Genomic DNA, 14902 nt, shown 5'->3' with positions numbered 1-14902 from the left:
TCTTACAAATTTTCCTATTGGAACCCTGTTGTTATGAAATAACGAAGTAACTTCCTTTGCACCGTACTTGATAATCATCGTTGATATGTTCGATGATGATGGTATGCCCCCCAGTATTAGAGGTTGATTGTAAAGAGGTCTCGAATACTGTTGAATTGTTCCGAGTTAGCACAATCAATGGTTTCCTCATTAAAAAACCTTGTCGAAAAACCCATTTTGGACAAAACCGGTCTAAGGAAAAAAGAGTGCAACACGTGCTTTCAGACCTAAGGCTTCGTGTTGAATAATCCATCTTTGTTCCTAATCGAATTCATTAATCCTCGTCTTTGGTCGAACACCTGCAAGGGTTAGTTTTGAAATATAATTGAACACGGGGGGGAGGGGGGAGGGAGTCGTACCTTAGCAGTAGTATCGTTTTAGCCGTTTATCACACCGAGCTCGTAGGATTTCCATTATAGGGCCGGTATCGATCTTTGATTGATCTCTATTCTCGGTTGGCATCCCTTTTAATAACGGACCTAGAACCCAACTGATCGTCTTCGATTCTTATTTTGGATTGATACCGATTATGCGCATCGTCCCAAGTAATAGTTAGGTACTCGATCAGGTTATGCTTCAGCCGTCGTGAAGCCATCGAGCTTCGTTCGTTTAGACCTTGAGTAAAAGCTTGAACAGCCCAATCGTCTGTGACTAGTGGTAGATATATTCGTTCTATTTGGAAACGAGGAATTCTCTTAGCATCTCGTTATCCTTTTGTCTTACCTTGAATAGGTCCGACTTCTTAGTCTCGACCTTTATGGCCCCAGCATGTGCTTTTACGAAAGAATCTGCAAGCAAAGAAAAAGAATCGATAGAGTTAGACGGTAAATTATGATACCATATCATTGCTCCCTTTGTCAGGGTTTCACCGAATTTTTTCAATAATACAGATTCGATCTCATCGTCCTCTAGATCGTTCCCTTTGATGGCACATGTGTAAGAGGTGACATGTTCGTTGGGATCGGTCGTTCCATTATATTTAGGAATATTGGGCATGCGAAACTTCTTTGGAATCGGTTTAGGAGCTGCGCTTGAGGGGAAAGGCTTTTGTGTAAATTTTTTGGAATCTAAGCCCATCAGTATCGGTGGTGCCCCCGGGATCTGATCAGCCCTGGAGTTATATATTTCTATTTTTTTTATCGTTGGCTTCGACTCGCTTTGTTAGCTCCTCGAGTATTTTAGCAATTTCGGGAGTAGTCCCCGACTCTTGCTTATTTGACCTCACTATAGCTAGATCCATTCTGTGTGCAATTTCTCGAGGTGGACTGGGCTCCGGCCTGCTCGGTAGCTGGTTTTGGCTCTACAACTGAGCTATTGCTGCCTGTTGAGCTTGTAACATTTCAAAAATCATATGCAAGCTGACGCCGTTTTCCTCGACGTGATGGGTATCTCAAGCTGCAGACCGAGTGACACCATGGATGCTATTTTCGGGTTCAGAATGTAGGTTCGCCTCAATGGCCACATGCAAATTGATATCTATCGGCACTTCAATTCGAGCTCCAACGGCATTGACAAGTGATCTTTTGGTATTAGGTGTTAGGTTGTTGTTCTCATCTTGAGGACCAACTTCGTTGTCGATAGGTGAGGCCATTTGATTGGTAGTTAGTCGTAGCTAATCCAAAATTCAAGTTATTTTTGGAAACAAGCGCAAAACACAATGGCGTATTTTTTCAGATTTGTATCAAATAACTACTGTTATCCTTAGCCTCACGGTGGGCGCCAAACTGTTTATCCAAAAAACGAATAGAGTTGAATTTATACGTAGTTCTAAGGATATGTGGTGTAGCTTAATACAAATCGTAAAGATAAATAGAAATATCAAGTATGGATTGCAAAGAATGCAAAAGAGACAATGTTGTAAAGAAGATGAGTTTTAGGACTAAACAAGTAGAATCAAATTAAGAAGCTTGAAAGAATAACTCTTCACTATAGGAGAATATGGTGCTTGAATTACAATGTTAGCAAAAACTTGCCCTCTACAGAAATGATAATCATCCCCTTTATAGTAGAGTGATCTTACTTTAGATACAATTAAAAATACGTAGTGGGAGACCCATGACAAATCAACTTTTTCACAATGCCTGCCAAGATTCTCTCCTCCAGTGGGATTGCAACGACTCTTGTCTATACGTTCGATATTGACTTGAGTTTTCGGTCTTGACTCGAGCTCTCGATCTTGGCTTGAGCTCGATTCTGACTCGGACCTTTGAATTGATTCGGGATCCATGTTGGTCGGTCTCTGGATCATAAGCTCGACAACTTTACTTTGCATCACAGTTCGATTTGGATTCGAGCTTGATAATAATATCGAGCTAGACATTGATCGGCCCCTCGGACTCGAAGCTTGTTTGTACCACGGAACCCACCTCGAAGTCTTACTTCGATCGATTATGTTTCGAACTCGATCAATCGTAAGAAGGCCAAAATCTATTTCGACTGTATACAATCCATATATTATAATCCAACCAAAGTTAAAAAGTTGTAAAAATATATTACAAAGACATGTCATGCGATTTGGGAAGAGACATGACAATTCATCTAATAATTAACTATAATGTGCATTAAAAAGCACTAATCATTTCTTAGAGAGTACGAGCAATAATACAGAAATATATGATATACCCAAACTTGATCATGCTTAGATGATAATGTTTCATCAGAAAAATAATTGAAAAAAAATCATAAAAATACATGTGAAAATTTTTAATGCACAATCAAAGTTAAACCTTGATAAAGAGCGACTTTTCTAAACTATATTGCAGGAAAAAAAACACTATGACAGAGTAGTTTTTTTTTTTTTGTAGATGGACTTGAAGGAATTGAAAAATATTCTTACATCATGCTTTACTTACAAAATCACGGAGGCATGATCGCATTTGCAGCATCAACACGCGGTGTAGCAGTAATGACACTACCAGGAGTCGTAGGACTCACTCAAAATTCGACACACCTCTTTAAATAACTGAGATAACTGTCATAAATATATTAAAGCAGAGTAATGACACCTAATTGAAAAGAAACCTAAAATTGTTACTATGGGATGAAGTACCTATGGTGACGTGTTAGATATTTAAAATAATTGATATGAGCTTTAGAGATATAATGGACATTGGTAAACCATTTTACACAAAAAAAAAAAATTATAATTTTTTAAGGTGATTTCCATCAAGTACCCACCGATAATTCTAAAATCAATGAGAATAAAAACTTTAAATGCTAGATTGGTAAAATAATATTTATAACATCAAATAAACAACAACAACAACAAAAAAATATGCGAGCAAAAAAAATTTAACGCCCAATGAATTCAGCTTGCTTCAGATGAAGATGAACATACAACTAGAGATAACTTGGTTCTTCTCAAGTTCTATTGGTTTTCAAGCCTAATGCTAATAGTAGTGCTGAAGATTGCCTAGTAAGAGATATGTTTCTTATTAAAAAAAAGCAAGTCGTGCAAGATGCATGACTAAAAAATCTATATTAGCTAAAAGAAACAAATGTGTCGATCAACTAAATAACTTGTTCATTGCCAATCTTTCTGTTTTGTATAATTTCTTAAAGATTTAATTTATTATATTTTTATATAAATAATTGACTAAAGATCTATGTGCAATACACGTCCATAGAAACTAGTAACATAGTATATTATAAGTATGAAGCTTCAATGTCAAACTTGAATTACTAAATTATCCATTAAAAGTTGAATGACCATTTCACCCTTCATTTAAATACAACCTATCATTTAGAAATTTATTTTGGAATCTCAAAGGTTGCTTTGAAACTGTCATGAACTTACTCTGTTCATGTTCTAATACAGAAAATAAAAGGACCCTTCGAACACAAGAAGTAAATTAACACTTTATCAACTCAAAAGTTCATGCTTAGAATTCTGAACAATTTAGATATAGCTATACAGAGAAAGTCATCGGTTCTCCAACCTTTTCTAAAAGATCTATGAAAAGACTTTTATTTATTACTTCGTTCGACTTCAAAATCTTCTAAGTCCATGAAGACATGCACAACGACATCCATTTTGTCAGTATCACAGTTCCTGTTTCAAAGAAGATTCATTGTTCTTCGTCTACCTCGGACAAAAGTTTGTTTGTTGAACTCTGGTTTAAATTTCTAATTATCCTATGTTATTTTTCGATACCTTGAATTCGATTATGTTGTTATTCCAAATAGTGTTGATTTTAGGGGCAATGGACAATGAAGAACCCTAATTGTTTGCTCTGAGAAGAAACGAGATGAAGACGAGAGAACTGTTTCATTGAATTGTGAATGAAATGTGCAGTATTACAATGATAAAGGTTCCTATTTTTACACAGCTGTAATAACAATAATCTAACCTCCTAACTAGCTCTATGTATACAACTAACAGCTAATGTGTAATTATCCACTAACTACTTTCAGTGCTATTTACAAGTTTACCCTTGCATACATGTATTATGTTACACATATTTCATCACTCCCCCTCAAGCTAGGGGGTGCAAAAAAATTCAGCACTCCTAGCTTGCCAACTAGGTATTCATTGTATCCTTGCCAATCCTATTTTGAGAATGTCTGCTTCTTGATCTTTTGATCCCACATGTTGTGTCCTTATTAGTCCCTCTTGGATATTTTGTTGGATGAAATGACAATCTATTTCTATGTGCTTTATTCTTTCATGGAACACAGAATTTGCTGCAATTTGCAATGCAGCTCTACTGTCATTATACACCTCAACTGGTAATTCAACTTCTGTTCCCAACTCTTTTAACAAAGTTGTTAACCAAACTACTTCTGAAACTGCACTGGCCATGCTTCTATATTCTACTTCAGCTGAGGTTTTGGAAACTGTAATTTGTTTCTTTGATTTCCAGAAAACCAAAGATTCTCCATATTTGATTAAGAAGCCAGAAACCGATCTCCTGGTGTTGGGACATGATGCCCAATCTGCATCACAAAACACACTCAATCTGTTGGAACTTTTACTGCTCAGTAGAATTCCTAGCCTAGACTCTGTCTTAATGTATCTTACTACCCTTATAGCTGCATCCCAATGTGATATTTTTGGTTACTGTAGGAACTGACTAAGAGTTTGCACTGAGAAAGCAATGTCTGGTATGGTTAAAGTCAGATATAGTAGTTTCCCTATTAGTCTCTGGTATTACGTTGTGTCTTCAAGCAGAGGATCATGAGTGACTCCTGCTAACTTGTCTAGTTCTGGGACTGTCAACTTCACCTTTGTCTCTAGAGGAGTCCAAGCTGGTTTTGCACCTCCAAGTCCTAGCTCTGAAATTATTTCAAGAGCATATTTTCTTTGGTTGATCAATATTCCTTTGGTGGATCTACTAAACTCCATTCCCAGAAAAAAAATATCAAATCTCCCAGGTCTTTAATCTTGAATGCCTGGTGTAGTGAAGCTTTGGTGCTTTTCTATGAGATTCAGATTATTTCCTATCACTAGCATGTCATCCACATAGACAAGGATCACAACTATATTTGTTCCTTCTTGCATAATGAATAGTGAATGATCTAAGTTGCTTTGATGAAAACTAGACTGCACTAAGGCTTCTGTCAATTTGAGATTCCATTGTCTACTTGCTTGCTTGAGTTCATAGAGGGATTTGACAAGCCTTCACACTATGCCTGACCTCCCCTGGCTTTATAGACCTCATCATGAAAGTCCCCTTTTAAGAAAGCATTGTAAACATCTAATTGATGTATAGCCCAACCATGTATTACTGCTAAGGATAGGACAATTCTGACAATAGTGATTTTGACCACTGGAGAGAAGGTCTCATGATAATCAAGGCCTTCTCTCTGGTTGTACCCTTTGGTTACTAGCCTAGTCTTAAATCTCTCAACTTCACCATTAGCTTGAAGCTTCACCTTGTAGACCCATTTACAACCAATGGGTCTCTTTCCCTCTGGTAATTTGACCAACTCCCATGTATGGTTATCTTGTAAAGCTTGAATTTCTATCTGCATAGCTTCAACCCATCTTTGGTTTGTAGGAAGGGGATAGTTTGTCATAAGAGATGCATGCTTCAATATGATACTGTAACACCCCGAAATTTTTTGAAGTATTTCAGTGTAAAGCCCCGTAAATTTCTCAAGTGAATTCAAGGTTTCGTGGTGCCGGAGTAGGCTTACATGTTTGAGGATGGTATAAAATCTTCGCGGCGAGCTTGCGAGCCGTGGTTCGGACTTTTTGGGTTAAACAATACACCGAAAAAGTAGAAAAAAAATTTTGGCAGAAAAGCGCGTTTATGCGGTCCACTATACGACCGCATAATCACTCTGTGGGCCGCATAATGGCCGCACAAGTGAGCAGGAGAAGGGCCAGTCTGGGGGCAATTATGCAGTCGCATAACTGTTATGCGGTGCATTATGTGATCGCATAACAGTTATGCGGACCGCATAGTGACCGCATACACTGACAGATTTTTGATCGTTTTGATCTGTAATTATGCGACCGATATGCGGTCCGCATATCCATTATGCGGTCGCATATGCGACCGCAGAACCTGTTACGGAGCTCCATTTTTGGGTTCTTACAACCCGACCCTACTTCGTTAAATATACGCAAAGGGTCATTTTTTAGCAAATATTCTGATGTTTTAGAGAGAAGGGAGAGTGTTTTAGAGAGAGAGAGAGAGAGAGAGAGAGAGAGAGAGAGAGAGAGAGAGAGAGAGAGAGAGAGAGAGAGAGAAAATCCTAGGCTAATTATTCATCAAGTCTTGCTCAAAGCTTGGAAGATTAACAAGGAAACCCCATAAGTTCTTCATCTAAGAGGTAAGGTTCCATACCCTAGTTTTCAATTTCGAATTTGAGTAAAATATGATTGATTTGGAGTATGATTCTTGGGTATAAGAGCATTATTTATACATACTTGTACTAATAAAATTTGTGGGAAGATTGTTAGGCTCAAATAAATAAAGATTGGGTTGTGGAGTGAAGAAAATCTTGTAGAAGAACCTTGTAGTTAGATTTGCACACCTAGTGTTTGATAAAATGCTCAAATGAGCTGAGATCATGAATATCTTCCTAATAATGGTTCAATTTTTGTTATGTCTCAAAATAGATTGGGATTACTAAAATTTTTGGAACGTTGTAGTAATTTAAGGAAAGCTCAAAGCAAGGTATGTTGGCTAAACTTTCTCTCTTAGAATAGATATCTATAATGTTTCCGTAAGATCAAGTATGATTGGCTCAAGATTCCTAACTTTTATATTCCGAGTTATTCCCTTATAAACTTGTTTATTCCGAATGAGCCTTATGTCGAAAGATAGATGTTCAAAATATGGTTTGCATATTAAAATGTTGTGGATTTGAGTCATATTTTAGATGAGAACTAGTATACTAATTGTGTGAGAAAATCTCAATATTCTTAAGACTTGAAATTGCTCATATGTGTACCTAAAGTCTGGATTGGAAATGTATTATTGTTGATAACCTATAAAGGTGGTTGGAAATGAAATAAGTGAATTGGGATATAAAGTGTGGCCAATGTGCAAGAGTGAAAGTTATACTTGTGGCCAATGGTGCCAATGAAATGAAATGATGTGAGAAAGGTTATGAAATGAGCCTCGACTCAAATGTTTTAAAATGACTTTGAAAATAGAATTGCCTAAAGGCTTTCGTACTCAAGTCATGCCATAAGTGGCTGCTTTAACAAATTCTATGCTTTGTGAGTATTTCCAATGTATTTTGCGTTCTTACATATTCGTGAGTGAAAATTGTGTATTATCCTTTTTGGGGAAAAGTATTTCAAGGATAAATGGTGTGTTACTTGTTGATGATTTTAACTTGCGCATCAATTGCCAATTATATTACTCCATTTCTCGGAAAGAAATCTATTGTGCTTAAATTGTTCATTTCTAATGAACTTAAAGTTGTGATTTCCGGAATATTATATGTATGTTAATATTTATGATGATGATATATGAGAGGGAAGAAATGAAAGTGTGGAATATCAAATATGGCCATCGTGCCTTGAATAAAGAATCTTGTGAATGGCCAAAAGAGCCAAGGAAATATTGTCGTTGTGAATGACTAAAAATACTAGTGGAGATTTATACAATGTGAAAGATGATGAGGTAAATATATTTGCACCTATGTTATTTTTGTGAATTATTCTCCTTATTTAGGATGAGATTGATGTGATAAAATTATTCCTCTTAATTGAAATTAAGATTTTGGTTGATGTCTTCAAATAAGACAGCCTAGCCGATTGGGTCGTGATCGGACTCCGTGCTAAACTTACGGTGGTATTGGTAATGATAGTAATTGCGGTTGATGTCTCTAATGAGATGGCCTAGCCGATCAGGTCGTGATCGGACTCCGTACTAAATATACGGTGGTATTGATATTGACAGTAATTGTGGTTGATTCTCTAATGAGATAACCTAGCCGATCGGGCCGTAATCGGACTTCGTACTAAATTTACGGTGGTATTGGTATTGATAGTAATTGTGGTTGATTCTCTAATGAGATAGCCTAGTCGATCGGGTCGTGATCGGACTAGGTGCTAAAAGTACGGTGGCATTGGTATTGTGAACACTGGTATTGTGAACACTGGTGTGAACATTGGTATTGTGAACACTGGTATTGTGAACATTGGTATTGTGAATATTGGTATTGTGAAAATTGGTATTGTGAACAATGGTATATCGGTGTTAATGATCTCCCAACCAAAATTATATATATGAAGTTCGTATTTTGAAAATTATTATCTTTTAACTGGACGTTTGGATATTGTTGATTGTGAATTGCTGTTTCTATGTGTTGCCTTTTCTTATATGGGCATTCTATTTTGAAAGAGAATTTTTAGTTATACATACTAGTACTATTCGACAGTACTAACGTCCCTTTTGCCGGGGCGCTGCATCTTTAATGGATGCAGGTGGTTCTACAGCAGGCGGCATTGAACAGTGATAGCAGTACACTCTTTTCAGCTGATTTGGTGAGTTCCACTTCATTTCGGGGTCATGTATCTTTTGTTTCTCATGTACTGTGTTTTGAGGTATAGCCGGGGCCTTGTTGCCGGTATTTTCATATTACTCTTCTATTATACTTAGAGGCTTCGTAGACAGGTCGTGGGTTGTGGTTGAAGTTGGGAATTGAACTAGAATGTTGGTATTTGGAAATCATGTTTTTCATTAATTCTATAAACTCGTAATATTTTGGAAATTATGAATGAAGCTGCTAATGAGAATGAAAAAGGAAGTTGTTAATAAAATCTTTTCAGTGAATGATTAATGGAGTACATCTCCTCTTTATTCATGGATGAGTTTGGGTAGAAGGAAATCTAATAGGCTTGCTCGGCCGGGTTCTCTCGGTTGAGCGCCGGTCGCGCTCCCCGAGTTTGGGGCGTGACAGATACAGAACAACATTAGCAAAAGATTTGTTAGTTATGTAATCTGTCATCCATATAGGCTCTTTAGATTCTCTTTGGGACCTCCTTAATGGAACAAGTGCATTTGAGGAAGATGGAATGTCTGAAGCAATGACAGTAGGGGCAAGAGTATCAGCTGAACTAGTTGTACCAGCTGAAGGCAAAAATCTCTGTGTTGTAGAACTATCAGAACCATTTTCTGTATTTGGTAGTGAGTTACTTGCATCCTCAGAAGTAGGATCCACATAAGCAAGATACCCAGGCATAATAGAATCAGCTGAACCAGTATCAGCAATCACACCATCAGGCATAATAGAGTCAATACCACTAGGGCATGATATTATAGATGTTGGACTGAGGTTTCAAGAGTTGTAATGAAGGGAAAAACATCTTCTCTAAATACTACATTCTTGTTTTTTAAAAAAGTTTGATTTGCTAGATCATAGAGCACATATCCTTTTGTGACAGTGGAATAGCCCATAAAGACTGCCTTGATTTCTCTGCTTGCAAACTTGTCACCCCTGGCAGTACACTGGCAAAATATAAATACCCTAGTGTTCTTAGGTGAGTGATTCTAGGTTTCCTACCAAAAACATCTCATAAGGTGACTTTCCCTCAAGAGCTAATAATGGCAATCTATTGATAATATGAGCTGCAGCCAGGACACAATGTCCCCAAAACGTTAGAGGTATATGCCCTTGAAATCTGATTGGCCTGGAAACCTCAAGGAGATGTCGATGCTTCCTTTATGCCACTCCATTTTGCTGAGGGGGTGTAGGTACAAGTTCTTTGATGTATGATCCCCAAGTGCTTAAACAGTTCTTGCATCCCAATATTCACAAACTCACCTCCATTATCAGACCTCACTACTTGTATTGTTGCATTGAACTGACTAAGAACCATTCTGAATAAATCCTTCAGAACAACTATGACATCATTCTTGAATTTTAACAAAAAAAATCCAAGTCACACGTGAGAAATCACCCACAACAGTCAAAAATAATTTATTGCCATCAAATGTTGGTGTGTTGTAAGGACCCCATACATCTAGATGTAACAATTGAAAAACCTTAGCTGATCTACTACTACTTGAAGGAAAATACAACCTTTGATGTCTTACTAGTGGACACCCTTTACACTTATTTATTACGGATTTACAATCTTCTACACTATAACCTAGCAGTTCTCTCATAGATACTACAGAGGCATGAGCTAGCCTTTTGTGCCAGGTGAGAACATCCTTCACTGCTTGTGCATTGAGTCCTTTTGCTACCATCTTTCCTTCAGTTCTAATCTTAGTAGGGGCTTATGAGACCAGCAGGTAAAGGTCATCATTCTCCTTACCAATCCCCTTCACCTGCCCACTGGAGAGGTCTTGGAACAAGTAAAAATCAGGGTAGAAAGCCACTAAGCATTTAAGATCCCTAGTCACCTTGGAAACTGACAAGAGATTATATTGAAAATCTGGAATAAACAGGACATTTTTTACTTCTCATGTATATGTGATCTTACAATTACCAATGCGTGAAACATGTGCTACTTCCCCATTTGGTAAATGGACTCGCTTACTACTTGTTGAATTAACTGCTTTAATATCACTCAACATCCCTAAGTCTGCCACCATGTGGTTGGTTGCTCCTGTATCTGTTATCCAATGTGTCGTTGTTATATCAATCAGAAATGAGTAAGCATTACCTGCCATATTAGCCATGTTCTCTTGTGTTGGTTTTTTGTTGATGTTGAGGTTCAGCAGGTTCATGATTTGATCATATTGCTCAGGAGTTGTGGTGCCCTTTTAACAAACATCTCCAATCCAGTACTTTTGTCAAACACATCAGGTATCCCAGAATTTCCAGCAGCCACATTTGGGTGTACATTCTCAGCACAAGCATTGTATGCAGAATTCACATTTCCTCTCTTTTTTCCTTTGAAACCCGAGGGATATCTAATGATTTTGTAACAACCATCTTTAGTGTGTCCTTTCATCTTACAGAACTCGCATTGAATATTCCAATTTTTCTTAGTCATTTGATAACTCTAGTAGTTGTCTCCCTTACCAGCTAATAGTGCAGTAGACTCATTTGCATCACCAGTCATAGAAGACCATGTTACTGATCTCTGACTTTCTCGTTCAATTAGCATAGAATATGTCTTGTTGATATTTGGTGTGGGACTGGTCATCAAAATTTAGCTACTTGCTTGTTCATAGTTCTCATTCAGCCCCATGAGAAACTGTAGAATCATCTGTTTTTGCATAAACTCAACAATCACATGGCGGCGGAATCATACTGTCAAATTCGTCCCAGAGATTTCGAAGTTTTGAGAAATAAACTGAAACACTATCAGTTCCTTGAGTGACTGTTGCAATCGCCTATGCAATTGATACACTCGTGAAGTATTCACTTTATCAAACCATTCTCTTAAATCTTCCCAGACTGTTCTAGTATTTTTGCATATAGTATTCCTGTCACCAATTCTCTTGACACCGAGCTCATAATCCATCCTAGAATAATGGTGTTACATCGATCCCACTAATGACCTAGTTCCTTATCAAAATCCTCCTTCTTTAGAGTCCCGTCGACTAACCCTAGCTTATTCCTTCCGAGAAGCTGGATTTCCATCGCCCGACTCCAGGTGGAGTAATTCTCTAAACCAGTCAACTGTATCGATATAATCGGAGCTCCGGTAGTGTCTGATGGGTGAAGAAACAACGGATGATTGTGATCGAGATCTGATTTCGCCATTGTCAAACTTTGGAATTGTAATTCTCCAACAATTTGAGCTTGAAACAGATGCAAAATTGGATAGGATCAACAAATTTGACTCGCAATTGCGATTAATTTCTCTGATACCACGTTGATTTTAGGGGCAATTGACAATGAAGAACCCTAACTGTTTGCTCTGAGAAGAAACGAGATGAAGACGAGAGAACCTTTCTAGAGAGAGAATTGTTTCATTGAATTGTGAATGAAATGTAGAGTATCACAATGATAAAGGTTCCTATTTATACACATCTGTAATAATAATAATCTAACCTCCTAACTAACTCTACGTGTACAAGTAACAACTAATATGTAATTATCCACTAACTACTTTCAGTGCTATTTACAAGTTTACCCTTGCATACATGTATTATGTTATACCTATTTCATCAAATAGAATCCCGCATATAGGATCAAAGACAAAATGACCTTCATTTTGTCAGCAGTTGTTTTCTCTTAATGTTTTAGACTGTACATGTAGTTAAAACTGTAGTTGTATTCTTCAATTTATTTTAAAACTCAACAATATTTTAGATTGTATTTGTCGTTTCAAATTTTAATTTTTTTAATATACAAATTTTGATATAATTGAAACAGATACACATTGAGGTAAGATCATATTACGTTTGCGCCTCGTAACAAAAAAGTTAATGTAATTATATTATACCTATCTATACTATATTAAAAGCACGAAGGCCCTATCGAAATGTCGTTTGCTTTTTTTACCCTTTAATATTAAATTACACGCTAGACAAAATCGTAATTTAATTATTTCTCTAATATTTAGGACTTTAAAATCAACTGAAATTGTGATTTTAAGATCTTTCCTTATTTTAATAAGATTTTACATCCTTTTCTCGAATTTAGGACTTTAGGAATTTAAAGTTTTATTGCATTTGTCGTAAGCTTTCAAAGTTTATTAGGAGTTTAAATAGGAATTCCATAATTATTAGGACGAAAATATTCTTAATATATAGAGGTACCAATTTACTGCACTTTGGAATGTAAAATCCTAATTGGTGTAGATGTTGGGTTCCCAACGTCAAGATTTCAAGTGTTTGTTTTATGTACCGGTTTGGTTATAAGAGAAGATATTTTGATGGCTTCATATTAGTTGGAAAAAAATAAAAGGAGGTGTTAACGATACTTTTTGAAGATTTCATATATATGTTAATACTAATAGGTCCAAGAAACATAAATTGGAATTAGATAAGAAATTTAACACCAAGTATCAAAGAAGTCTTGTTAAATTTTGTCAATTGTTCATCAAAACTGTAAAGTTAGAAGCTACAGCGAAAAGGTCCTGGTAAATTGGCTCTTTTGTTGTTCCTCTTATATTTTTATCTTCTAGCTTCAAAATTCATAAGTTTTAAGTTGAACCGACTAATTTCTTGGTACCTGGTAGAGATGATTGTTTATATTTTTGGTTAGATAATTTTATTTCAATTTCATTGTCTATTGAATTAACTTGACATCTTAAAAGCTTATGAAATAATGTAATCACAATATATAACACAGAAGGATCAAAAAGAGTGCAAGATCAAGTTCTCAATTTCGTTTGCTAAGCCGAAAAAATCTTGGCGACAAGAGTATTACTCAGTATGTGGCGTTTATATTGATGCGTCAAGTATCAGATATGCATATGTTTGTCAGGTATAATTTTAAAAAATTATTCATCCTAGAATTTGAGATATGAATTTACTTATGTATTAATTCTTTTTTTCAAGAGTCAATGAATGAAAGGTATAATTATTACTTCACAATACGCTCTTTTAGACTTTTTTTTTTTATATATGAAATTGTTAAGTTCCTTGAGTTTAAAGGCCTCTTTTTTTATGGAGCAATTAAGGTGATCATTTCGGTGGACAGTTATTAGCAAGAGATTAAAAAATATGTCAAAGTGTGTTATGCTGCCAATAGGTAATTTTTCCTCGTGACTTTACATACATGGAGTTATTTTGTTCAAGGCCAGACACGTTAGGGTTCAAGATTTTCAATTGTCTTTTGCATAGACTTTATTATTTTGGTAATGTAGATTATAAAATCAAGAAACTCAAATAAAATATTAATCGATATTTTTATTCTTTAAAAATAAATTTCACATTGGATATTCTTATATAGTTATATTGGTAAAATCTTGAAGAGTTAAGAAAAAATAATTTTTAGGACTCAATGACAAGAAACTCCCGATTCCTACTTTCTGGATTCTTTATTTTTAATTTTTTTCTAATATATATTTTATTTTAATAATATTTGGTTATGTGATTTTTTAAAAAAGTATGGGGTACACGCACAACGCGCGTACCCTAAGACTAGTTTAACTAAATATGGTTGTTCACCTTGATATTTTTAGACAAAATCTAGTGATCATTCAACTGCCAAGCCGGCTGAATAGAGTCAACATTTATCATTTTGAATTTATATTTTTCCCTTCAAGCTTAGTTTGATATCGTGCGCACATGTTTCAATAATATTAATGTCATTTTAAAAAAAATAAAAATTATACTAATAGACATGAAATACACGTGCAACGCATGTGGCTAGAAACTAGTTTTATAAAAATAAATAATGACGTGGTTTAATTTAGCTGAGGTGGATCTGATATGTCCTCCATGTCAACTCGAGTGAGCAACACGCGATGTCAGAAGTGTTTAAAACATGTGTTTTGATCAAATTTACGAGTCTGGTTGAAACTTCATAAAGCAGAAAGAACGAGATA

This window comes from Nicotiana tabacum, chromosome 19 (genome assembly GCF_000715075.1).
Source record: "Nicotiana tabacum cultivar K326 chromosome 19, ASM71507v2, whole genome shotgun sequence".
Lineage (NCBI taxonomy): Eukaryota > Viridiplantae > Streptophyta > Magnoliopsida > Solanales > Solanaceae > Nicotiana > Nicotiana tabacum.
Note: the sequence above shows the minus strand (reverse complement) of the source record.